At 47.2% G+C, this 25,967-nt stretch overlaps 1 long non-coding RNA gene across 1 annotated transcript; it reads left to right on the top strand.

Annotated features, from left to right (window-relative positions):
- Positions 1-5,926: 5,926 nt before the first annotated feature.
- Positions 5,927-16,869, top strand: LOC125090984 (uncharacterized). The gene is made up of 3 exons (XR_007124540.1): positions 5,927-5,978; positions 13,262-13,427; positions 16,832-16,869. It is a non-coding gene; the product is annotated as an uncharacterized LOC125090984 (long non-coding RNA).
- Positions 16,870-25,967: the final 9,098 nt, after the last annotated feature.

Here is a 25,967-nt window from a genome sequence, read left to right on the forward strand (position 1 = left end):
ACCACAGTAATCACAGCTGAAGTCTTTAATGAGTGGTTTAATGGGAGATTTTTATTTTGTTTTTATGTTCTTCTATAACCTCTTTGGTCTTCTCCAATGAGTAAATATTATTTTATAATCAGAAAAAAATGCATTTTTAAACATAAGAGTATCCAAAATAGAATGTGAATTACTGATATCTGAAATGTTCCCAACTCAAATAGAGTCAAGCTTGGATGCAGAACAAATGCTTATTGAGCCCCTACTATGTGTCTGACATCTTACTTTAAGGATTTTCTTTTTAAGTAATCCCTACACCCAACGTGGGCCTCGAACTCACAACCCCGAGAGCAAGAGTTGTGCGTTCCACCGACAGGGCCAGCCAGGAGCCCCTGAGTCTGACATTTTTTATGTTATGGGATTTAATCCTCCCAATGATTTTGAGAAATAAGGATGACTTTTCCCAATTTGTAGATAAGAAAGCTGGGATTCAGGGAGGATACGTGACCTCCCTCCTGTAGTGTCTGGGGGACAATCTGCTTCCTTGCATTTTCCACCTTCTAGAGGCTTCCATGTTCCTTGGTTCCTGACTCTCTTCCTTCATCTTCAATATCAGCAGTGGCAGGTGAGTCTCATGATGCCACCTCCTGGTCCCCACTCTCTGGTGATTACATAGGATCCACCTGAATAAGTTAGGATCATCTCTTTTTTTAATGTCATTTGATTTACAACCTTAGTTCCATCCACAACTTTAATTCTCCCTTGCCATATATCCCAACATAGTCAGTGTCAGGGCCCTGGGACATGGCCATTTCTCACCCCCTTGATCTCTGCCCAGGAATGATTGCAGTTGACTCACATATTAAAATCAGCTGGGGGCGCCTGGGTAGCTCAGTCCGTTAAGCATCTACCTTCAGCTCACACCTCCTTCCTGAATGGAGGTCATGTCTTGAATGATACCAACTTCTTCCCCTTGGGAAGATTGAAGGGAGACAGCCAACAGAGTGCTCTCACTGCTAAAGGTCCACATTTTGGGCTCACACATGCTGACTGCAGGGCTTTGGAAATGTCACTGAACTGCTCTGGCCCTCAACATCCTCATCAATGAAGCAAAGAGAATGACAACTGATTCCAGACAAGTCAGGTGATGCAGGACACCATTTAGAACAGTGTCTGGCACAGAGGTTGCTCTCAAGTGCTAGTAGCTGTTGTAAGCACATGACAATATCATGTCCCCGCCCAGGACCTGGCTTCGCCTGCTACAGCTGCTGCCCACCTTCCGTTGGAGCCTGACTTCATTGTCACCATTAGATTTGGCTCTGCCCTGCCTCCTGTAGCCACCATATGCAACTGGTTATCTCTGGGGCTGATGGTGTTGGTCTCACCATTCTCATCTCGATGGAAATGACTCTGGCTCAGGTGAGAGAGGGTTCCCCCCCCCACTACATCCCCCCAGTACATGTAACTCCTTAACTAGATTTCTTAAAAAGAAGAGGGGTGTCTTTCTGCAAGCCACTGGATCCATGGAGTGAAATCCAGAGGGTGAATGAATCCCAAAGTCCCCACCCCCAGATGAGCAGAACATCATGAGCCAGGAGTCAATGCTGGGATCGTGACTGGGAGATGATCCCAGGGAGGGATACTTGGTGGGGAGAGGGATGTCTTGGAAGCCCAGCAGTCCCCCTTGCTTGCTGGGCCCCATGATCTGGCTAACTTCTAGCCCTCGAACCATCTGGGGGTGGGGGGTAAGAATCCTACTCCAACACCTTTGCCAAAGAATGGAGCAGAAAGAGTATGGACAAGAAATCATTGTCTCCCACATCCAGGACAGAAAGGTCTCAAGGTAACAGAAAGATCATGGAGGTGCCTGTGAGTGCTTTTGTGACCTTGAGTTGTCCCAAAGGCTCAAGAGCCTTGAGGCAGAGGTGGCATCAACTTCCATGAATTTCCATGAGAAATTTAGAAGACAGGAAGGTGAAGACAGGTAGAGAGGTAGAGATGAGGTATAAATAGAGGGATAGATAGAGATATACAGACACGGGAACATATTACTATTTATACACATATATATTTATTTCTTTAATTGAGAATTAGGAAATGCATCCAGGGTTAGATGAAGAAACAACTTCTCATGGGTCACGTACATTCCTTAACTTTCTCACCATATTCTAAGGACTAGGTGAGGCATTCTTCTGATGTCCTCTCACAGACAGCCCCAGCAGGTGAGTATTTCTATCCCCATCTCCTACTCAGTGCAGGGGAAACTGGCACTCTGAGAAGTTAAAAAACATTGGCCGAGGACGTGCAGCTGGGACGCTGAATTTCCAAGTCATGGGATTGAGAACGAATACCTTCCTGGCAGGAAAAGTCCATGTGTTTGCTCTGGTGCCCCAGTGTAGCTGGATAGCCGAAGGAAGCTGTTTGATATTTGCATATCTTTAAATCTTGCTCTAAATGGTACCATTTCTTTTAAATAGACTAAATGACTATGGAAATTAGCAATTAATAATTATTATGCCTCATTAACTTAATAAAGGATTATGTCTTTATAGAAAATGCAGAGCTAATTGGAAAAGAAAGTTAAGCCGTGCTTTCTCAGCTTCTGTGGGAAGATCTGCCCACCTGGAGGAAATGCCGGGGATCCAGAACATTCGGCTCACCTGAGGCCAGGTTACCAGGCAGCTCACCTGGGACCTGATGGGAGCTGGAGAGGCGGCTTTGTGAACTTAAACTGGTAAGAGCCCTGTCACTAAACAAACAGAAATCTCAGGAAACCAAACAGAATAAGCAACACAATTACTAGCTCACCAGGGCCATGTGGCCCATGACCCAGAATGCGGGGAATGTGGGCAGTGTGGAAATTTCTCAGATTGCTATAATTTGCAGCACGGGCGCTTAGAAAGATAAATATAGGTCAGGCAGCCCTTTAGGCTGGGGAAAAGGACAGAGATAAAATGTCAGTGGAGCATCAAGCCAGGGTCATGGGTTTAGGGAGAGCGAACCCATCCGCCACTCTCCATTTTGCACACCCTGGTCTTGTTCCCTGGCCAGGACATTGGATCAGCTCCCTGAATGGTCTCCCTGCCCCCAGTCTTGCTCCCCTCTGGTCCTAATGGCAGCCATGGTGAGTCTAGTCCTGGGGCTTCCCTGCCTGAAAGCCTTGTGCTGGCTTCCCACTGCCTTGGGGAAAAGCCCAGAAGGAGGGAGCCCTGCTTGAAACCCCAGGATCTTCTCCCCTTACTTTCTTCTCCCAGCTGGATGCTGGATGAGCTTTTCTAGATTTAGGTACTCTCTTTGCAGACTGTCCTATGATCTCCCCTTCCATTCTTGTGGCCCTGTATCTCTGTCTGACATAAGGCTAGGAAGTCTTGTGGGCTCCTATGACCACCGGATTATCCTCAAGAGCACCTGCATCTAACTTATAAAATTGACACTCAGGAGTGGGAGAGCTGAAGGCCCAGTGGATGGCAAGTACAGTGTCTGCAGACAGACTCTATGCACCCCTGCATGCAGGGAACAACGTGTAGACCCCAGCCCAGAACTGGGGCTCAGGAAATGATGGCTGTAAGAAACCTGGTGGGACTCTCAATTCCTCGCTGGCCCAAGACCCAGCAATGTTTTATTTCTCTCACACGCTACATTTTTCTTTAAAGATTTAACTTACTTATTTGAGAGAGAGAGTGCACAGGAGGAAGGAGAGAGAACCCGAAGCCGATTCTGCGCGGGGCACAGAGCCTGATACAGGACTTGACCCGGGACCACGAGATCATGAACTCAGCTGAAACCAAGAGTCAGAAGTGTAACCGACTGAGCCACCCAGGCGCCCCTCTGTCACACTATTTGACCATTCCAGGGTTGACAACCTCACTCCAGGGCCCAGAGAGAATGAGCAGTCTCTATCTAGAACATTTCCAGTTGACATGGAAGAGGGTAACAAGGGTCACAGTGGCAGAGGGCTCAGCATCACATTGTCCAAAGCAAGCCACATGGCCAAGCCAGACTCTGAGGGGTCTGGAAGTATAGCTCTCCTATACAACCCTCCTTTTGGTAACAGTGTGGTGTGCCCCATCATGTCTCTCATCTCATTATAATGTGGGGAATCACTGACTTATCTGTCTTCCCCACTGTGAGTTTTGGTTTTCTCCAGGCTTTGGTTCATATTTTCAAGATATTGCTTCACATATCACCTGCACCAACCAGGCACCTGAAATCTGCATGTTGAATAGACAACTAAAGAAATGCATGAAGGAGCCCAGACCACACCCTTCCCACACCCTGACCCCTCTTCCCACCTCCTACTGCACAGAGACAGCTCATGTGCATGACTGTTTCTCTCCCACAAACATGCCAGTTTCATTCTCCTGCCCCCAGGCCTTTACACATGCTGTCTCTTTCTCCTGGAACACTCCCCTGAAATCCACGTACACCAAAGATGCCTTCCTAAACATTATTGCTATATTAAAGCCAAGAATACTATATCCAGCTAGGTTGTCACTGAAAATAGAAGGGGAAAAAAAAAAGCTTCCAGGACAAACAAAGCTAAAAGAATTTGCAAACACCAAACCAACTCTCCAGGAAATATTGAAAGCGGTCCTCTAAGGAAAAAGAGAGCCTAAAAGTAACAGACCAGGAAGGAACAGACACAATATACAGTAACAGTCACTTTACAGGCAATAAAATGGCACTAAATTAATATCTTTCAATAGTTACCCTGAATGTAAATGGGTTAAATGCCCCAATCAGAAGACATAGGGTATCAGAATAGATAAAAAAAAAAAACAAAACCCATCAATATGCTGTCTACCAGAAACTCATTTTAGACCCAAAGACACCTCCAGATTTAAGGTGAGGGGGTGGAAAACAATTTACCATGCTAATGGATATCAAAAGAAAGCTGGGGTGGCTATCCTTATTTCAGATAAATTAGATTTTAAGCCAAAGACTATAATAAGAGATGAGGAGGGACACTATAACATACTTAAAAGGTCTGTCCAACAAGAAGATCATATATACATACATATATATATATATATATATATATATATTATATATACACACACACACACACAAATAAGGGTAAACATGATGAAGGGATGGACTATGACTATAAAGATGAAAATTTAAAAAGATTCTAAAAAAGGAATTGATAATATAAGAAGTTGGTTGAAAAAAAAAAGGAAAGAATGTGACCAGGCTGGAGACTAGAACAAAGCCATGCGCTAGACTTAGGGTATAATTTTGATCTATCAGAGGAAATCATATCCCAAAATTTTAAAGAAAAAAAAAAACCCTATATGTATACAAAAAATAAGGTTAAATACAATGAAGGGATAAAATATGACTATAACAATGAAAATTTTAAAAGATTTTTAAAAAGGTATTGATAACATAAAATAGTTAAAAAACACTAAAATCAGAAAGAGAAAAATCTCAAAAAATAGAATAAGAAAAAAATAAAATTAAAGCAATTTAATTTTGAAAGACTAGAGGATCATGGGGGGGGGGGGGAAGCCATGAATTCTACATGGTGTATTCTCCTAGCACAGGTGTTTTATAGTTCTCATTGATTGGTAAAATTGGTCTTGGCTGGAGGTTTTGCTGATCTTCTCGGGGAGGGGTCCGTTATGGTGATTCTGAATTATCTTTGCCTGAGGCAGAATTGTGCCGCAGTGCCAGGGGCTGGGCTAAGTAATCTGCTCGGATTCGGGTTCGCTCTCAGCAGTTTTTGTTCCCTAAACGCTTTCCGTAGAGTTTTGGAGGATGGGAATAAAAATGGCGGCCTCCAGTCTCTGGCCCGGAGAGCTCAGGGCTCTGCTCCTCAGTGCGCCCTCGGAGGAAAGCAGTCAATCCCTCCCGTCTCCCTGGTCTCTGGCTGCGGTCCGAGCTCACCCAGCCTGTGACCGAGCGTTTCTATCTCTGGCGCTTGGCCCCGTTTGGAGTCTCCAAACCCAGCAGATTCCTGCATCATGCTCCTACGCCACTCATCACAGGGGAAGAAGGTGGGTGTTCTGTATCTGCCACTTGCGGGGTCCCTGCTTGAAGAGCAGTGGCCCGACTGTGCCTTGGGTCATGGTTTAAAGTAACCCCAAGCTGAGAGCCCCTCCTTGGCTCCATCTCTGCAGCCGCTTCCCTGTTCTGATACCTGGCAGCTCTGCCACACTCAGACGCCCCTGGTCTTTCTATGACCCCACGGGACCTGAGACCACACTGTCCCTGCGAGGGCTCCACCCCTGCTTAGCCTCTGGAGCGATGTTCCTCAGTGGAGCAGACTTATAAAAGTTCCAATTTTGTGCTCCACTGCTCTACTGCTTGCAGGGAGCCGGCCCCTCCCCCTGTGGTCTACCGTCCCGTGGCTTCACATTCACTTCTCTGCCCATTCTACCTTCTGGAAAGTGGTCAATTTTCTGTTCCTAGAATTGCTGCTCTGCCTCTCTTCTATCTCCTGTTGAGTTTGTAGCTGTTCAGAATGGTTTGATAACTATCTGGTTGAACTCCCGGGACCTGATGATATTTATTTAGGTCTCCTACTCCTCTGCCATCTTGCTCCTCCTCCCCTCTTTATGCCTTTTTTAAGGCAATGTTTTCTTAGATATGACAAGAAAATCACAAGTGATAAAATAAGATAAACTGGGCTACATTAAAGTTAAAAAATTTGTGCTGTGAGTGATGCCCATGGAGAAGGTGAAAAGACAGACTACAGGGTGGGAGAAAATATTTGACATTTCCATATCTGATAAGGAACTTACACCCCCAAAATAGATAAAGGATTCCTGCAACTTAATACAAAGACCAGCAGTCCAATTAAAAATGGGCCAACATGGGGCGCCTGGGTGGCTCAGTGGATTAAGCCGCTGCCTTCAGCTCAGGTCATGATCCCAGGGTTCTGGGATTGAGCCCCGCATCAGGCTCTCTGCTCTGTGGGGAGCCTGCTTCCTCCTCTCTCTCTGCCTGCCTCTTGCCGACTTGTGATCTCTGTCTTTCAAATAAATAAAATAAATCTTAAAAAAATAAAAATAAAAATGGGCCAACAGTTGGAAGATTTGAAAAGGCATTTCTCCCAAGAAGTTATACAAATGGCCAATAAGTACATGAAAAGAGGCAGAATGTCATTAGTTATTAGAAAATGGAATTCCAAACCACAATGAGACACCACTTTGCACACACTAGGATGGCTATAATAAAACGTATGGACAACAGCAAGTGTTGGCAAGGATGCAGAGATACGAGGGCCCACATATATCGCCAGGGGAGATGTACAATGGAATATAGTCCAGAAGTTCCTCAAAGTGAAATGTAGAGTTACCATATGGTCTAATAATTCCATCCCTAGGTATATACCTAAGAGAAATGAAGCATGAGTCTGCACAAAGATTTGCACACTAATGTCCAAAGAAGCAGTATTCATATTAGCCAAAGAGATAGAAACAACCAAAATGTCCATCAACTGATGGGTGGGTAAGTAAAATTGGGTGTATCCATAGGATGGAATGTTTTTTGGCAATAAAAAAGTGATGTGTGTATCAGATAAAGGGCTAGTGTCCAAAATCTATAAAGAACTTAGCAAACTCAACACCCAAAGAACAAATAATCCAATTAAGAAATGGGCAGAGGACATGAACAGACATTTCTGCAAAGAAGACATCCAGATGGCCAACAGACACATGAAAAAGTGCTCCATATCACTCGGCATCAGGGAAATACAAATCAAAACCACAATGAGATATCACCTCACACCAGTCAGAATGGCTAAAATTAACAAGTCAGGAAATGACAGATGCTGGCGAGGATGCGGAGAAAGGGGAACCCTCCTACACTGTTGGTGGGAATGCAAGCTGGTGCAACCACTCTGGAAAACCGCATGGAGGTTCCTCAAAAGGTTGAAAATAGAACTACCCTATGACCCTGCAATTGCACTGCTGGGTATTTACCCTAAAGATACAAACATAGTGATCCGAAGGGGCACGTGCACCCGAATGTTTATAGCAGCAATGTCTACAATAGCCAAACTATGGAAAGAACCTAGATGTCCATCTACAGACGAATGGATAAAGAAGATGTGGTATATATACACAAGGGAATACTATGCAGCCATCAAAAGAAATGAAATCTTGCCATTTGCGACGACGTGGATGGAACTAGAGGGTATCATGCTTAGCGAAATAAGTCAATCGGAGAAAGACAACTATCATATGATCTCCCTGATATGAGGGAGAGGAGATGCAACATGGGGGGTTGAGGGGGTAGGAGAAGAGTAAATGAAACAAGATGGGACTGGGAGGGAGACAAACCATAAGTGACTCTTAAGCTCACAAAACAAACTGAGGGTTGATGGGGGGAGGGGGTTGGGAGAGGGGGTGGGGTTATGGATATCGGGGAGGGTATGTGCTATGGTGAGTGTTGTGAAGTGTGTAAACCTGGCGATTCGCAGACCTGTACCCCTGGGGATAAAAAATATATGTTTATAAAGCTGTAAAAAAAAAAAAAAGAAAGAATGAATCCCCAAGTTTTGTAGCAACATGGATGGGACTGGAAGAGATTATGCTTAGTGAAATAAGTCAAGCAGAGAGAGTCAATTATCATATGGTTTCACTTATTTGTGGAGCATAACAAATAGCATGGAGGACAAGGGGAGATGGAGAGGAGAAGGGAGTTGAGGGAAATTGGAAGGGGAGATGAACCATGAGAGACTATGGACTCTGAAAAACGATCTGAGAATTTTGAAGGGGTGGGGGGTGGGAGGTTGGGGGCACCAGGTGGTGGGTATTGTAGAGGGCACAGATTGCATGGAGCACTGGGTGTGGTGCAAAAATAATGAATACTGTTATGCTGAAAAAATAAAAAAATTTAAAAAAAAAAAAAAGAAATACGTGGGAAAAAAAAAAAAAACACCACAGTGAACTCCTGAAATTTAACATAATGTCATACGTCCACTATATCTCCAAAAATAATTTTAAAAAAGCCCACCCCCCAGTGAGCTATTACTACCCACCTATCAGAATGGCTAAAATCAAAAATAGGGTTAACACCAAATGCTGGTGAGGAAATAAAGAAACTAAAACAATCATAAAAAAAAAAAAAAAAAAAGTGATGTGTGCCACAACTGATGGTCTTCAAAAACACTATTCTGAATGAAAAAAGCCAGATCAATATTTTAGATCATTCCCTATCCTAGAATTTCCACAATAGGCCAGTTTATAGAGGCAGAATTTAATTAATGGTTGCTTAGGGCTGGATGGAGGGCAGGGCAGGAGTGGAATGGGGATTGACTGCTAATGGGTATGGGGTATCTTTTAGGGGGGGATGAGTTGCTCTAAGTTTAGATTATTACGACAGTTTCACAGCCCTGTGAGTATACTGAAAAACACTAAACCATTCACATTAAGTGGGTAAATTATGCAGTATGTGAATTACATCCTAATAAAATGCTTTAGAAAAAAATTGGGAGCAACAATCCCATGAAAGCTGTGGATGGCTTGGATGTAAGAACTTCAGTCCTCTGCCCTATGTCACCAAGTCCTTTCTGGCAAAGTTGAAAGGTAGAGTGTCAAGAAGAGAAATCTTGGATTTAGATCACAGAGAAGTGAGCTCTCACTGCTTCTTGGAGTCACCCGCCCTAGCCTTGGTTTCCCCATCTATAGAAGGGAGTAGGGGGCACCCAGGTGGCTCAGCTTGTTAAGCATCTGACTCTTGATTTTGGTTCAGGTCATGATCTTGGGGTCATGAGATTGAGCCTCACATCAGGGTCCATGCTCAGTGCAGAGTTTGCTGGAGATTCTCTCCCTCTCCCTCTGTCTTATCTGGTCTGAGTGCCCACTGAAGCAGGCTCTGGCCATAACATTGCCAGCGTTTCCTCCTCAGGCCCATCAACTCCAAGGACAAGGGGACCACTGGCAGCTTCAAATTAGTAAGTGATACCCAGCCCAGGAAGACATCCACCTTGACTGCTCCCAGGACACCGCTGAGGCCAAAAAGAAGGAGCCCAAGAACCCAAGTGAGACAAAGAAGGACCTTCCCAGCCCATGTGAGCTGCAAAGGGGGCAGAGGGGAGGTGAAAACACCTCCCTCCAAACCCAGTGTGGTCAAGGAGAAGGCCCCCCCCAAAAGCCAGCCAAACTAAGGACAGAGACAAGGGGGTGAGACAAGGCCACACGAGCCCCTCACAGTGCCAGTGGGCCCAGCAAGAAGCCAAAGAAGAAGGAGCAGCCAAGGTGGGGAGACCCACAGCAAAAGAAAAGCTGGAAGTCAGCATTGAAGACTCATGGTCACCAAGGGCTAGAATGCTGTTGCTCAAAGTCCTTACAGAGATCACTGCCCAGGTGGCTGGGGAGGGGCCAAAAGCCAAGACCATTCTTCCTCCCAAGGGCAGTGGACCCAAGATGGTGCCTGCACCACTGGCCAGGAAGACAGACGGCCCCAAAGGGCCTGGAAGTCTCACCAAGACCACCTCATCCAAAGTGTCAAGGAAGAAAACAGAAGCCAAGAGCTAGGGGCTGGGGGTGGGGGGCAGAAGAACTGAATTCTGCTCGAGGTTTTATTCTCCAATAAAGCATCACTTTATTTATGTCATTTACCGTATTTCTCAATAGAGACTTGTTTCCCCAATGAATAAGTAATACACTGCTTCAGATATGTTTTAGGAAGGAAGGAAGGAAGGGAGGGAGGGAGGGAGGGAGGGAGGGAGGGTAGGTAAGTATAGCACACCATTCTGGGCAGCATGGTTCCTTCTGAAAGCTGAACTGATGTGTCAAAATGCTGACCAAGGTGAGAAAGAACCCTTGACCTTGAAACCCTAGAGAAATGGTCATCGTAAGCTTGAGTTTTTCTTTTTATGAAAATGAACTATGAACATGACAGATGGAAAAAGAAATGCCCGGCTCTAACTTCAAACATAAACAAACGGTGACCATAAGGCAAGGTTTGCCCATGAATATTTAAGGGAGGGGGGCAGAAGCCAGAGGAACAGGTGGCCTTGAGGTGATGAGCCCAGCGTCTGAGCTTTGGCACTGGCCAAGGGGCAGGATGATGAGGTGGTCTCAAGACCACCAACTCCAAAGCAAAGTGAAGGCCCTGAACAGTTCTGCCTACTGCGAATGTGGGGACCGAAGTCAAGTGGGTACTGCTGGGTGGGAAGGGGAGGGAAAGCAGGAGTATTTCATTGAGATCTTCTCCTTGGGAGTTCCTGAAAATAAGTTCTTTCACTAATTCTCATGACAGACCTGAGCAACTGGCATTACTGGTCCCATTTTACAGATGAGATAATGGAGTTCCAAGGAGTAACATAAGAAACTTGAGGGGACTTATCTAATTGTTGAACCAACATTTCTCATGTGCCAGGATTAACTGTGCTAAGGGCTTTAGAAGCAGAAACTCATGAATTCCTCCCATCAGCCCAGTGATGTGTTGTCCACTTAACAGATGAGGACCAGACATGGAGAGAGGGAGGTAACTGTTGCCTACCTGAACCAGGTTCCTACATACAGACTCTCCAGTTAGTTGCCAATCAGGACTCCCAGCTCGTTTCCATCTATTTCCAAAGCAAAAATGCTCTGCTTCTCCCTGCTCCCTTCCTATGTAAACAGTGTAGCTCTAACAAGTGCCAACATCTAGAAGAAAAAGACGAGAGCAGAACTGGAAAGGATGACATGCCTCCAGGGCCCAAGCTCAGGGAAGCAGGTCAGGTGTGCCAGATGGACGGCGCAGGCCCCATGGAAAACAGGCGTCCTTCAGACCAGCCACTCTTGCCATAAGGAACTGGGGGCCCAGTGTTGCCAGATAGTCACCAGAGTACAGAGAGCTCCCAGAGAGGAGGAGGAAATGCCAGTCCTGTGCTTTTTCTTCACCAGGGCTAGTGGTACAGCTGTGCTCATGTCGAGCCCCTCCACCAAGCCATCTGCTTGTGAAATGGGCACATTTCTGTGTCTGCATTAGACTTTAGAAGGAATGTTGCTTTTTTTTTAAATCATGGAACCACAGAATAAAACTCTGGGTCAAATCCAATGCTCAGGTCACCAGTTTGCCAGTGGGGGGCGCTCGCTTTAAGCCTTCTGGGGCTCCTTCTTGCCATTGAGTTGTTTGGAACTACAAGCCTGTGCTTTTCTGCCATCCTAGGAGTTCTATTCGGGGAGGGGAGGTAAAGCACAGGACGTGTAATATGAGGCTCTTTCTCTCTCTACAGTAGAATGGATTGTGCCTCCTGGAGGAATTCAACCAGAGGCTGGACAAGTATTGGTCAGGGTTTCTGGAGGGGCACTAGGGGGGAGTTTGCTGAGAGTCAAAGAATCCAAGATCACTTATTCAATCATTCAGTCATTCGCCCAGCAAAGACCTCAGAGTACCTCAGTTATGTCCCCAGAACTGGGGAATTCAGCGGTCAAACAAAATGGTCAGGATTCCTCCATTTAAAGACCTTGCAAATTATGGGGGTGGGAGCACATATTAAATCAGCTCAGTGGAGAAGGGAATGATGGGGAAGACGAGGGGCCTCTGCTTTTACCTCGTGTGCCCATTTTTGTGTGGACAGAGAAAGTGAGTAACAGTTCAGCTGAGACATGAACGGTGACATGAGCCAACCAGACAAAGGGAGTAGGGGCTGGTGGTAGGAGGGAAGCAGAGCCCCACCTGAGGAAACAGGGAAAGTTCCAGCCGCCTGAAATGCAGGCCATGTCAAGGGCAGTTGTATTCCTGCTATCTGACTGCATCTTCGTTCGCAGGATTCTAAGAATGTAAAATTAACTCTAAGACCCTGTAATTCTGAGCATCTGTGAGTCAACCAACCTCTATTAGGAAGATTCTTGGAATTGAGTTTTCCAGGAGTCCATGAATACACATTTCTCAGTCTCTAGCTTTTGGGCACAAGGAGTCTGTACCCTCCATTTCCTGCAGCCTGACCCTGGCCTGGATTATTTCTCTGTTAGTGTAGACAGGGCTAAAGAGAAGTATTCGGAAGCCCATCGTGTTTGCTCTGCAATCTGCCTCCCAATTAGGCCCTGTGTTCTGCTCCACTCCAGGAAAAGAGACAAAAGAAAATGCAGACAGGGGCCCCACTTACACTAATCAGCGATCTCCGTGCACGGAGTGTAATGCCAACCCCCGTTTGGCCACCAGACCATCACCAGCATGGGGTGAACACACAGACTAATTTGTGTGGAATAAAAACACATTTTTTACATGGTGCCCTGACACCAAGACAGGCATTTCCTCCCCACCAAACAAGCCCAATTATCGTGGTATGCTCTGTGGCCTTTTCTGCTCTACAGTTAGAAATTCTCTTAACTCTTTACAGCACTCAGAGGAGCAGAAGGAAGAATGAGTCAGTCCCATGGAGCATCGTGGGAGGAGAGCAGGTGAGTCTGGAGATGTGGGCCACGCCACTGGCTGTCGCAACCACAGCGTCGGACCCAAGAAACTGCTCGCCCATGGGGTGCCTCAGTGGTCCCACCGCTAAAGAGGTAAGCACAGTCCACTTCAGAATGCTTCTTGGGCCGGTTAAGTGAGTAAAGACATAAAACAGTGGTTGACTCGAGTGTGACTGTTTTTTGTGAAACAGAGGCCTCACAATGCCAGACTATATACGCCATCTTAAGGGTTGTGGAATTATCCAACGATGGTCAGCAACCGAAAGGTCTTAAGCAAGTAATGAGTTAAGCAGAAGGGTGGGTTTGCTGAGGTATGGAGGACAAATTGTCGTGGACGTCGGCAAAAGGCCACAGTCCACGGTGCTGAACGATGGTGAGGTCCATGTGGCCCACAGTGGGGCAGAGGCCAGCAGATGGAAGTGGAAATGTGGGTTGCAGGCTGTCTTGGTGCATTTGGGCTGCCCTGACAAAGCATCCCAGTCGGGGAGGTCTCTGAATAGCAGAAAATGTGTTTCTCACATTCTGGAGGCTGGAAGCTCCAGATCAGCGCATGCACATGGCTTTGCTGTGGTGAGGAAGTGCTTCCTGGTTGCAGACTGTGGTCGTCTTGCTTTGTGCTCAGGTCGCGCAATGAGAGCAGGGTTGTCCTCTATGGTCCCTTTTATCGCGCGATCACCCCATTCACCGGGGCTCCTCCCGCCCATGACCTAACCACCTCCCAAAGATCCCACCCCTCCCACCATCACCCTGGAGGACAGGTTTGGACATAGGAATTCTGAGGGATCCCGAACATTCAGTCCACTGCAGGGACATCACCAAAGAGTTTTTGAACAATGTACGTCATTAATTTTACTTTCATTCCAAGAGTCAGAAAAGCCACTCAGATTGGCTCAGGGAATTGGCACTTCCCGTGGTAAAGCTAGCTCTGACTAGGTTAGACGAAATTAGCTCTGGACTGGCTAGGCCAACCGGACTAGAGATACTGCAATCATTTCTTCAGGACACTGTTCCCTCATCACCTAGCCCTGCTCTTCTCCAAGTTGGCCCCATTCAGCCCAGATGCTTCCCGACCTGGGGACCAAGATGGCCGCCAACAGCTCTAGTTTCAGACCCTGCCAGTGAAGCCATGCTGGAGAGGGGAGGGAGGGACCCTGCATGTCAGCTCGGGTCTCATTGGCTTGCTTTGAGTCAAGTGGGCATCCCTGAGCCAATCACTGAGGCCAAGGTGGGAGGCTCTGATTGCTGATTGGTTCGACAGGGTCGCGTGCCTGCTACTGGAGTGCGCATTGAGGGGTGGGATTACGGCTTGAAGGCACAAAAGGGAAAGTTCTCGAAGGAAGGGTAGAGGGGAGCATATGCGCGCACGTGCGTGCTTTCCTTTTTTTACAGTTTCATACTATTCATTCTGTGATGCTTATGGTTGTACTGTTCTACCAGAAAAAGGAGGATGGATTCTGGACGGGCAGAAATAATGTATGTCCACAGTACCTCTTTGCGTGTGTTGACTTTATTTGCACTTTTGAAAACAATGTGGGTGTGTGTGTGAACAAAGCCTAGAGCGGGGACATCAAGTGTGGAGTGTCCTAGTTGCCATGGCACCATCCTGTATTCATGGCAGACGTGGCTAACTCGGTGCCCATCCACACAGCCCACTTCTCTGTTACCCTAGGTAGGTTGCCATCGGTTGGTCCGAGTGGGAGCAATTCGCTACCCTGGGTGGGGGCCTGGGAGTCCAAAGTTTTCCTGTCTCTTAGCCCAGACACCTCTGATCTTCTTCACCTGGAGGGGGGACAAATGAAAGGAAGATGGGGTGGACCTCTCTCTCCTCCCCCCCCACATTGAGAAAAGCAAAGCAATGCATCCAGAGTTGCAAAGTTGGACATGGGTGGCCTCCTGGCATGAAGAGCTCAGGGCTTGTCCTGTGTCTGGATCCCACCTTCACCCCCTCTAACCCCGCGGGTGGTGGGTGGATTGCTTTATCTCCATCGAGCCAGTTTCATCTGTAAAATGGAAATAACAACACCTCCTCTCCTCCCCCCACCCCCAGGCCACCCTGAGGTCTCACGGAGCATATTAGCACTTAGCCCAGCAGGGCCTTAGCACTCAGAAAGTGGACGTTCTCTTCCTAATCATGGCTAATAGCCCTCACGCTGTTTTCCAGTTTCGCGGCACTTAGCAGGTCCTTAAACCAGTTGAGGGAGTGAGGAAATTAAGATAACCAAGTGGTTTAGTGACAACATTATGTAAAACTGTCTCCCTGTGGATGGGTCCAAGCTAAATAGAGAATAGCATTTGAATTTCCAAAAGCAAGTCAGTAAACTCTCTTATCATTTGGGGAATGAGGAGTCTGGTTAATCAAATACAGAGAAATCAGAGTTAATCAAATAAGGAGTTACTGTGTTGACCGAGTTGGAATGAGCCTCGCTGAGAGAATCCGGATTCAGCAGCAACATAGCCAAGAATGCCTCGGGGGCTCCCCCTGGCCCACAAGCTTGACCGCCTCAGAGCCTGGTTCCAGTGGGCACGCTCCCTGGCCCCCAGGCGCACGCCTTGGCACCTCCATGGTTTTGCTGGTGGTGTGCCTCCCCTCCTGAAAGATCCCAGGGATGTCACTTTGCCTTTCTATGCTGCTGTCTCTTGATCTATTAATGGGCAGAGCGTGATTTCCCCACCGGAACCCTAGGTTGATAATGAGATGCCCTGTGCCGGAATGTGCCGGGAAGACTGGCCACCGAGCCACAGGCACTCGTAACGCTTCAGCTCCCCTGGATGTGGGTCCTGGACACCCCTGTGTTCCAACGTGATGGTAGAGGATCAGTGGTGCTGAGGTTGGGGACAACCTGGAAAGTGTCCCGAGAAAACCACAGAAGTGCTCTTACAGCTAAAGACCCTTCTCCGGCCCCTCCTGATGACAATTCCAGATGACTTACCGTATACAGAAATAAAGCCTGATCCTAGTAACTTGGGAGAATTTGTTATTCACAAGAAGTGAAAAGGCTATTGTTTCAAAATACCTCATTAAGGGGTACATTTGGATGCAAGCATCCACAGTTAGTGCCACTTAAAACTGCTCCTGGGCCAGTCTGTTCTCATGCATGCACTTGTTTCATCCTCATGCTGTTTTGTAGATGAGGTGACAGAGGCCCAGACAGGTTAATCAGTTTCCCCCAGGCTGCACAGCAAGAAAGTGGCAGAGCTTAGTATCTTTACTACTTTGTATTAAATGTATCTTTACTACTTTGTATTAAATACTTTGTATTTGTATTGAAACCCATTCCCATCGGGTTTCAACAAAAGTGGAACATTTGATCTTCTTTTCCTGAGTCCATGGAATCTTTCTTTATGAGTCAATTCTAAAACTTTTTTGACCATGTCTATTGTAGGACCCATAGTATTTATTAGATGAATAAAATGCTCTGCAAAAACATACCTACTCTTTTTTTTTTTTTTTTTTTTTTTTTTTTTTTTTTTAAAGATTTTATTTATTTATTTGACAGAGAGAAATCACAAGTAAGCAGAGAGGCAGATAGAGAGAGAGGAGGAAGCAGGCTCCCTGCTGAGCAGAAAGCCCGACTTGGGGCTCGAACCCAGGACCTGGGATCATGACCTGAGCCGAAGGCAGCGGCTTAACCCACTGAGCCACTCAGGCGCCCCCATACCTACTCTTATTACATGCAAAGTGCTGTGAGGTTTTCTATAATATTCTATTTTATATTTTATATAAGTATTCTATTATATTCTATTATACATATAAATATAAATATGTATAAATATATATATTTTTTCTGTATATATTCTATGGTTATATATTCTATGTATATTCTGTTTTCTATTTTTAAATGCTGGTGGCCATCTGCTACATAGCTTTCAAGAGGCACTAATCAATCATGATTCACGGTTTGAAAAACAGCACTCAGATCTCTCACTTATAAAAAGACGGGGCCCACTCACCCCTATAAAGCAAGTGCCTGGCCCAGCTCTTGGTTCTAGGAGGCTTCTGTCAATTCTTCCCCAACTGAATGTTTAAAATGAATAAAGTTCAGAGCAGAGATTCCCAACTAATAGCCCAGGGCAAGTCTAGCCCACGAAAGTATTTTATTTTGCCTGCAGGGAGCTTCCATTTTGGGGGAAAGGTTGTTAACATTTAGAAAGCAGGAGATTCACAGAAGCATCCAGATCCCCAGCTTCTGAAATAATCCTGTGTGTTCAGGCAGAAGTGGCACCTCTGGGCAAGGGCCATGGGTGGGACGTTCTGGGGCTCACTGAGACAGAACCCCATGTGCCTCACTACCCAGCTCAGCCCCGGCCTCCCGCTCTGTCACCTACTTGGGCCCTGTGGGCATTCTGATTTGGGTCTGGTTGAGAGCCTTAATATTAAAAAAAGAAATAAGCAAATTCTATGGGTAAACAGTGACCTTTAGAACTCTTTGCCGTCCTGCCTTCCCTGCCAGGATTTCCACAGTGACCTTAAGGCGTAATTGCTTGGATGCCTAGAAACATTTGAATTTTGACTTCCTTTTGTTCCATCCATTTATCTAGTTGTTTAAGGACATCTCTGCAAATGCCCCATCTCTTCTTTGCCTAAAGCCTTTTATGGCCCTTCCAGGAACTTCTCTTCCCTTCCGGGAATCTCTGGAAGCCAGGTACTGACCAGTTGCCTGGAGATATTTGCTGTGACTTGCTCTCTGGGTTGTAGCTCAGGCAAGGATGGGTTCTTTGCAAGCTGGGGCTTTGGAGCCAGACTGCCCTTTGCTAGCTGTGTGACATCGGAGCAAACCTTTCAACTCCTCTGCATGTCTGTGGCTTCGCCTGTAAAATGGGAAACAGAACAGCGTATATCGCACAGGGTTTGTGGGAGGACTGAGTCAAATAAGCCACGTAAAGTGCTTCCCCTTGTGCCTGGCAAATATTAGTAGTCACCATATGCCGAAAGCGTGGAGTGTCTTGTCACAAATGCCGTGGGCGTGGGGTTCCTGGGCACAAGAGGATTTGTCAAATACTGTCACCAGCCCCAGCTGAGGCTGGAGGGGAAGGGACTTGATTGTGTTTCAAGACCACCCTTTGTGTTCATCGTTCCCCCCGGGGCTCTCAGGTTGCCATGGCAACCGCGCTTATAGGTTGCCAAGTTCAAAACAATATATTTCCAAGCAAGAAGTTTTGCTGACATTACCCGTCCCCATGAGAAGGGAATGAAGTGCTCGTGGGTCTGCTCTGTGGTCTGTGCCTGCCTGAGCACATAGGAGGCTTCCTTCCATCTCTGTTTGCACGCTTACCTAAGCAATGATGTGCGGGAAAACTGGGGTCATTATTATGAAATGACCGGCATGATACCCCTGAGCGCCATGCTATACCTACATTGCAGTGAACCAAGCCTGAGCTTTGGAGACTCACAGAGTTCCACTCCTGGCTCAGCTACTCGCTGTGCTTTGGAATGGACACTGAAGGTTTGGCCCTGGCAAGGTTGGGTCTCTTTAGCTCCAAACCCCAGAGAAAGTCACGGGCATAAAGGAAGAATAATTTATTCCATTGGCTTATGCAACACCAGCATTTGAACTTCTCTTCTCCAGGGGCTTCTCACACCTGCTTGGGCCTTCCTGATTCTGTGCCTTTACGCTCTCTGATTTTTGTGCCGAGGACACCCCTCGGGTCAAGCCTTAATTCCCTACCTATTGAAGACATGCTCAGTTTTTCCTAAGGAAACAACTGCACAAAGACTCATGTACAAAGATCGTGATCACGAGAGCCTTTGTAATGACAAACAATTACAAGCCATATAAATACCCAATCATAAAGGCCTGATGAAAGAAAGTTAAGGCATAATCATACAATAGAATAGGATTCACCTGCTTAAAATGATAATACTGCATATATCCATATTTATTGATAGAGAATTGATTACTATATTATAAACTGGAAAGTAGATCATAAAAGAATATCCACGGACTGGTCACATTTTAGAGATAGGAAGGTAGACAGGCAGGGAGAGACATAAAAGTCGTCAAAATATTCAGAGTAATTTTCTTTCATTTAATTTGCTTATCAGTGTCTTCCACATTTTTCACCACAAACATGTATGCCTTGTGTAGTAGAATATCTCGAATCCAACCCTGACATTAACACTGACACAAATTCATACTGATATCCATGGTCCAAGGTCCAGGTCAAGTGCCCCTTCCACCATGATCTCTCTCAGATGCTTCTAGGTCCCAGAGAATTGTCCTGTTCTTTCTTCAGAGCCTCTGCTGTCCAGAGCCCACTTTGTCCTCTGAAGACATTTATCGTGTCCTGTTTGTCTTGTGCCCACTCCCTGGTCAGGAATATGTTCCTAGGGGACAAATGTGGCCTCCCTTCATCCCTGCAGGTGCCAGACAGTGAATGCACAGATGACTGAGCATATCAGTGAAATGAATGCATCCTCCACTCTTCAAATTCTGGTGTGATGCCTTTGTGAGGCCTTTCTGAACTCCTTCCTCCTTCTCTCAACCCTTGGCATGCTCCGCCCTCTAAAACCATCCAGCCTGGACCCAGGCTCCCCTTCCTGCCCTCCGTATTCTGGGTGCAACTCCACAGCTGGGTGTCCAAGGCAGAAACAGGGGAGTGCAGTGGATGCAGTCCTAGCTTCAAATGTAACGATGGGGAAACAGCAAACAGTAGCCTAGGTGGTGGGAAAAGGCTTTGGAAGGGGAGACACCATGGCCATTCTTTGGTATAATCTTCACTGTGAATCATGGAGGTACAGCAGGGCAATAAGAGAAGATGGTATGAATCCGGGGTCAGTCTCCCTGTTCACACTCTCCAAAGGGGCTCTATTTTTTGACAGTGTCTTTCAATGTAATATGGCGGCATGATCGTTGGGTACTACCAGAATTTCCACATTCTCCCTGTATTTCTCAGCCCGAGGTGTGCTCAGGCAGGGGCCTTGGGGGAGTCAGTGCGAGGAGGAATGAGATGCATCTCTTCTGGCCTATGGCCATTAAGGACCAGTGTGGCCCCTCCGCCATCCTTCTCTTTCCTCCAGCTGCAACTTGAAGGTTGTGTGTTTCGGGAGGCATAGTCACCCACTATCGAAAGGCTTCCTGACCACAAGCGAACCTTGTACGACCCATTCAGTGACCTATATTGCGTTCATCCAGCTCCAGTGGGAGGGTTTCTCTGTTACTTCAGCCGAGCCTCACCCCTCCTGACTAACACAGCTCTCAGACTTCATCCAGCCCCTTTGCCCCTTTAATAACCTTTGCAGAACAGTGACCCTGCATTTTACAAAATTAAATGCTGAGATCCCATTTACAGAGTCCTATGGGGGGGGGGGGGGTTCACTCCACTGGTGGACAGGATAAGTAAAAATTTGTGTAGAAAAATAAAGTAGGCGATCAAAGTCTTCCCAGCTCCTGGTCAACCCAGGCATTGCCTCTGAGAGGCAAAAAAAAAAAAGAAAAAAAAAAAAAGTCTGGCTCCTAATTAGGCATGTTCCCTGTCCTTGAGCTTCGCAAAAGGAGATCCATCCAAACAGAATCCATCACCTTCCAATGATTTCCTCTCGTGCGGGAACACCAGCATCAATTAGGTCCCAGGATGGATGTAGGCAAAACGTCGCTCCAACAAGGATTCAACCTGTCTTGCTTCTAATTGTCCATTTATTTCCCTCACAAACAATGTCAATAGCCCAGATGCTGCTTTTGCACAGCAATGTCTGCTCCCCAGGGAAGTGGGCTGAGGGAAGCATCTGAGTGTGGCGTGAAGGTTTCCATGGTAATTACGCACCAACCACCAGAAGGCTCTGCTCAGTGAAATCCCTCATTAGCCACCAGCCGGCTAATTAGAATAGCCCTTTAGCACTTGATGGAATTCTGGAACGTGTCTTCCTGGCTGGTTAGGGATGGACGCTGAAGGCTTTGTCCAGGCAATGTTGGGTCTCTTCAACCCCAAACCCCATGGAAAGTCATGGGGATGAAGGGAGAATATTTTATTCCATTGGCTTATGGAGGCAGCAGCTCTAGACACCCTCTCTTTTGCATCTGGTGAACACCAAGATGAGCTCAAGGAAACCAGCACAGGGCCAATGTGTGGACCTCATTAAGGAAGGGTGGGATCCAACCGGTCCATTCTGAGGAAGACCCAGATGTAACCAAGGGAACAGGGGCATGAAGCCCTGCTTTTGGGGAAGAGGGAGGGGTGGGATGGATTCTGGAAAACTTGTCAGGGCCAGGGAAGCCCTGGGGGCTCACAGGGCCAGCTTCGGGCACAACCTGTGGAGTCAGGCAAGGTCTTGTGCTCAGAAGGGTCTCATGCTTGGTTAAATGCTCCCCTGTCACTGGCTTAAAATCTTGAATAACTTTTCAACAAGGGGCTTTGCATTTTTATTTTTCACCAAGCCCCACAATACCATGTAGCTGGTCCTGGGTCTCGGGTTTTCTGAGGAGGTGAACTGAGGCAGCAGGCTGCAGATATGGAGAAAGTCCTTATGCCCACAGGCACCTGGGACTATCATGGCCACCAGATACAGAATCCATGACACTGTGATGACTCTCAGGAGGACTGCTGGCTCTCGAGTCAGAACGAGATGGGCCCAAGATTGACTTTGCCTGTCACCTCCTGTGCATTCTTAAGTAAATGACTTAACCCCCTGTGCTTCAGTGTTCCTATCTATGGCACACAGACCTTAGTTAATGGCTATTGCATAGCCGCTGGTTCAAAGTTGGCTCGTAAGTGTTTCCTTAGGAAATGTTACTCAATACTCTTATTATCATCATTGATATTTTCATGATTATCATTGTAAAGCTAAGGCTTTTGAGAAGCCCCTGGGATACCCACACTGCCTCAGAGACTGGTCTCTCATGTGTAGAAGAAGACGGGGAGGGGCTAAGGCAAAGCACTGCCCCCTTCCTTCTCAATTTCCCTCTCTGCACAGCTCCTTTCTTCTTGCACAAATTTTCCCCCCACCCCACCTTTCAACATTCAAAGTCTATTTACACCTGTAATTTTACTAAGGAAACTGGTCTGGGGTGGGGAATGACTTGCCCAAGGTCACCCAATGAGTCAGCCACAGAACCACGATCCTGCCTTAGTCCTCCAATGTTTTCCCATCTTGCCTCATGACTTTGTATCTGACTGGGTAATGATCCTTCATTTCTGCCAGCCTCAGAAAAGGACTGCAGCGTGGTTTAAATTTCATAGAATCTGCTCTTGTCTTATAAAATCACCCCAATCCCCCAGGATATAGTTATCTCTAGGAAAATCAAGCACCTCCTGATTGAGGGCTAGTCAGAGCAGAACCCTGGGCTCAATGCCTCAGTGGGCAGAGGACGGCGTTTCTCTTAAGGAGCAGAAAGCTGGCTGGGAGCCTAATTGGCAAACAAAAGGAGAACGGGAGGCTGTTCAAGCATGACCCGAGCTTGGCCAGTCCTGCCAGGGAAGGGCAGCCCCAGCTGGAGGTTGGGAAAAGGAGAGCCAGGGAAGGGGCCCTCAACTCTGAGCAGTCCCGAGAAAGGACGGCTGGTGTGTAGAGCTGCTGGCGTTCTCAGCGGAGCACCTGCTCCCGCATCCCATGGGGCTGGGCTGGAATCCCGCCTCTGCCATGTACCAGCTATGTGGCTCTGCACAGTTTGCTCTCCCTCTCTGAACAGGTTTTCTTATTTGTAAAATGGGACTGAAGCCTGTGTCCCTCTCAGGGTCCGGTGTTGGAATGAAATCTTCCACCCAAGTAGTTGGCACTGGAACGTGATCCATGTCTACCACCATCATCATTGTCGTTAGCATTGGCAAAGCGCCCTGACCTCAGTCCTTCCTAGTGGTTGAGAACCTCAGGGGCGTGGAAAGTAGCAACGATACTCATCAGAGCAATAAAATCAATAATCAGAGTGGGGGAGGGGCGAGGGGATGTTCCAGCACCCCGTCTGGGGAATGTACTTGGCCTTGCTGTCGCTCATCTTCACCAGCTGTGAAGCAGGTGGGACTTTTCACCCCATTTTTTTTTTTAAGATTTTTTTATTTATTTATTTGACAGAGAGAGATCACAAGTAGGCAGAGAGGCAGGCAGAGAGAGAGGAAAGGAAGCAGGCTTCCTGCTGAGCAGCGAGCCCAATGCGGGACTCGATCCCAGAACTCTGGGATCATGACCTGAGCCGAAGGCAGCGGCTGAACCCACTGAGCCACCCAGGCGCCCCTCCCCCATTTTTTTTTAAAGATTTTATTTATTTATTTGACAGAGAGAGATCACAAGCAGGCAGAGAGAGAGAGAGAGAGGGAAGCAGGCTTCTTGCCGAGCAGAGAGCCCGATGCGGGACTCGATCCCAGGACCCTGAGATCATGACCCGAGCCGAAGGCAGCGGCTTAACCCACTGAGCCACCCAGGCGCCCCTTCACCCCATTTTGTTGACGAAGTAGCCGCGCTGTGCCTCTGACCCAGGGGCTCGCGCTGGCTTCCCTACGGGGCTGGTGGCTGTGAAGGCAACCAGGAATGTCCCGACACGGAGTCCGCAGTCCCTGGAAGCCCCGCTTCCCTCGGACAGAGACGAAGAGGACAGGCAAGGGAAAATGAGTGAACGGTGGCAGGAAAATGAATCGGGGAGTGGGGAGGAGCTGCCTGCCATTAATCATCATGAAGAATAGGTCCCGGAGAGCTGCCTTTGGCTCCACGGTGATTAATGACCTTTTTAATTTCCCTGCGCATCGTCCCAATTATGCAGGGGCACCGAGGGAGGCCCTGCCTTCCCTGGGGAGGCAGGGGAGGTCTGTGCGGTGCCCTGGAGCGAGGCATGGAGGAGGGCTCTGGGGAGACCCCAAGTTGTTTTCCAAAGACCTTAGACCCGGGGCAGGGGGAGGGGGCAGGCCTTGGAGGAGCCACAGAGCTGATCCCAGAGGCTGGCAGCATGGAGGACAAGCGGAAGACAGCGCCAGTCTCTGGAGAGGCTGCTGATGGGCCCAACGCTCTGCTCTCACTCTCAGCTGCAAAGCAGTAGAATCCTTTCCTTACAAACTCAATTGAATTTCTATTTCGAGCTCCCGCTCTTTCCAAATGGCAGAATCTTTTTTTTTTTTTTTAATTAACATGTAATGTATTATTTGTCCCAGAGGTACAGAGTACAGGTCTGTTAATCACCAGGCTTACACTTTTCACAGCATTCACCATAGCACACACCCTCCCCAATATCCATAACCCAGCCACCTCATCCTTCCCACCACCCCACCACCCCCTAGCAACCCTCAGTTTGTTGCCTGAGATTAAGAGTCTCTTATGGTTTATTTGCCTCCCGATCCCATCTGGTTTCATTTTTTTCATTCCCTAACCCCCACAACCCTCCGCCCTGCCTCTCAAATTCCTCCTATCAGAGAGATCATATGATAATTACATTTCTCTAATTGACTTATTTCACTCAGAATAACACTCTCTAGTTCCATCCACGTTATTGCAATTGGCAGGATTTCATTTCTTTTGATGGCTGCATAGTATTCCATTGTCTATATGTACCACATCTTCTTTATCCATTCATCTGTTGATGACATCTACGTTCTTTCCATAGTTTGGCTATTGTGGACATTACTGCTCTAAAGATTCGGGTGCATGTGCCCCTTCGGATCACTACATTTGTATCTTTAGGGTAAATACCCAGTAGTGCAATTGCTGGGTCATAGGATAGCTCTATTTTCAACTTTTTGAAGAACCTCCATACTGTTTTCCAGACTGGCTGGACCAGCTTGCATTCCCACCAACAGGGTAGGAGGGTTCCCCTTTCTCCGCATCCTCTCCAACATCTGTCATTTCCTGACTTGTTAATTTTAGCCATTCTGACTGGTGTGAGATGGTATCTGATTATGGTTTTGATTTGTATTTCCCTGATGCCAAGTGATGTGGAGCACTTTTTCATGTGTCTGTTGGATGTCTTTGCAGAAAGGTCTGTTCATGTCTTCTCCCCATTTCTTGATTGGATTATTTGTTCTTTGGGTGTTGAGTTTGATAAGTTCTTTAAAGATTTTGGATACTAGCCCTTTATCTGATATGTCATTTGTGAATATCTTCTCCCATTCTAACAGTTGTCTTTTGGTTTTGTTGACTGTTTCCTTTGTTGTGCAAAAGCTTTTGATCTTGATGAAGTACCAATAGTTCCCAAATGGCAGAATCTTAATCTCGTTCCCAACTGGGTCTGTGTTTTAGATGTCAAGTCATGGGGCTGGGAGTCCGAGCCAAGGGGCTACTTGAGATTCCCCACCAGGTGGGCAAGGGTTTTATGGTTTGTACCTCCTCTGGTCCGTAGAAGTTGCGTCCAAGAAACCCCAATCCTGTTCATGCCCAGTGACTTTCATTGTTAAGACTGCATATCGGGGAGCAACGGGGCTCCTGGAAAGGGTTGTCTCTGGCCCCAGACCTTTCTGAGGTCTCCCACCCACCACACTGAAGCTCTGTTGGGAATCAAGGTGCAGGGACTGTCTCTGAGCTATTCTGTGCCCCCCGTCACCACTCTTCCCTTCTCCTTATCCCAGCCCAGGGCAAGAGCCACAGGGGATGGACCAGCCTCCCCTGTTCCTTAGAGCCTGTCCACATGGCCAGGCTTCACAGTCCTCCCTTCCCCCAAAAGCTGACATCCTTTTCTCCCCAGGCCAGAGCCTGTCTGTCTGTCTCCTTTAATTTTGAGAAGC

This window comes from Lutra lutra, chromosome 18 (assembly GCF_902655055.1).
Source record: "Lutra lutra chromosome 18, mLutLut1.2, whole genome shotgun sequence".
In the NCBI taxonomy this organism is placed as follows: domain Eukaryota; kingdom Metazoa; phylum Chordata; class Mammalia; order Carnivora; family Mustelidae; genus Lutra; species Lutra lutra.